A 1,785-nucleotide genomic window follows, 5' to 3' on the forward strand; every position below is an offset into this window, starting at 1 on the left:
TGTGTAGAGAAATCCACTGTTATCTTATGAGAATGGGAAATCTACATTGTAATATGTAACAAGATTAAAATAAAGATTCTAAACTTCTTTTAAATTTATTTGAATCAGGTAACATTGATTCATTGTATTCTATTCAATAAATTAAGAATTTGTTTTCATTTGAATTATAGGAGCTATGATAAATTATAAAGCATTTATTCGGTAGTCAGATTCAAGTCAACACAGATGACTCAAGTAGCCCAATTAAATACATCCCTAGCTTGTAATTGGTTTCTGGCTTTTTCTACGTATCAGAAACCCAAGTGTATATATTATTAATTATTCAGTTTTCCTATCCATTCAGATATAACAGTGTAGTCACAGAAGTAGACGTGAGACATGATTTCACAAGGACTGGGGATTTAATAAGTTATAAGTGCAATAGCATCACTTCTCACAGTGCGCTTGGTGGTCACGGATCTATCTCTTGCTTTAACAGTGTTCCAGCCTCCGACCACTCTCCAGCGACTTATCCAGTCACCACCTTTGGAACCATCTCTGAGACCAGCCAACACACCATTTCTTTTCTACCTTAACTCCTTATTGCCGAACAACAATGAGCTCCCAAATTTGTCAGCATTATTCCACTGGGGTGGAGGCTGCCATCAACCGCCTGGCCAACCTGCACCTGCGGGCCTCCCACACCTACCTCTCTCTCTGGGCTTCCATTTCGACCCTGAAGATGTGGCTCTGGAATGCGTGGTCACTTCTTCTGCCAGTTGGTCAAGAAGAAGCAAAAGGGTGCTGAGCGTCTCTTAAAGATGCAAAACCAGCGGGGTGGCTGCATTCTCTCCGGGACATGCTGAAGCCTCCCCAAGATGAGTGGGCAAAACTCAGGACACCATAGAAGCAGCCCTGGCCTTGGAGAGGAACCTGAACCAGGCCCTTTTGGAGCTGCAGGCCGTTCTACCCACGCACACCCCCGTCTCTGTGACTTCCTAGAGAACCACTTCCGGGGTGAGGAGGTGAAACTCATCAAGAAGATGGGCTACACCTGACTCACCTCTGCAGGCTGGCTGGGCCCCAGGCTGAGCTGGGCAAGTATCTCTTCCAAAGGCTCACGCTCAAGCACGACTAGGAGCCTTTGGAGCCCTGAAGCCTTTGAGGACACTTTGCATTCCTTGGTGTCTGGCTTTTGCCTGAGCCTCTCCCCAAAGGCCCTAGCCATTCTTTTAACTACCTGAAGCCCTCTCCCATGCATTGGGCCAAATGGGAAAAATAAAGCTTTTTTTTGCATCAAAAAATAAAATAGCATTACTTCTAGGTTATCCTCCAGCTTAATCTGAACTGAATATTGGACTCAGTTGCTGGGCCACTGGTGGAGATAGTATCCGTTTTCCTCATGGCTCTTTTTGGTGCCTGGATCAGATTCTCTCTTGGACCAACAGACTCTAACACCTCTTCTGGAATCGATTCCAACTGATGATGAGCTACATCTGGCCTGTGAAATGAAAATAGCAAAACCTTTGATTGAGTCCAAGTTAAGTGGATCTACATCATCTGCTCAATCAACTTCTGCCAAGATGAATGATGCTGTGTCAGTGTTCCATAATTTCAGAGGTGGATTTCCCCTTTTTTAAAACAAAGTGTTTTCCTTTACATAGGCAATGAATAGGGAAAAAACTGCCGTGTGAAAATGCATTTTGGCTCCTCTATATATTTGGAAACAAAATCCCTAAAAGAATCCTATTTGAGCCTTTTTTCTTTCTCTTGGATCCCTGCCATTTGGGCCCTTATCAAGTTGCA

General features: G+C 43.9%; 1 pseudogene across 1 annotated transcript; it reads left to right on the plus strand.

Annotated features, from left to right (window-relative positions):
- The first annotated feature begins 595 nt into the window (after window positions 1-595).
- On the plus strand, window positions 596-1,117 carry LOC308533171 (ferritin light chain-like; annotated as a pseudogene). Its single transcript has one exon. The product of its transcript is annotated as a ferritin light chain-like (transcript).
- The last annotated feature ends 668 nt before the right edge of the window (window positions 1,118-1,785 follow it).

The sequence above is a fragment of the Myotis nattereri genome (genome assembly GCF_964212035.1).
Source record: "Myotis nattereri genome assembly, chromosome: 17".
In the NCBI taxonomy this organism is placed as follows: domain Eukaryota; kingdom Metazoa; phylum Chordata; class Mammalia; order Chiroptera; family Vespertilionidae; genus Myotis; species Myotis nattereri.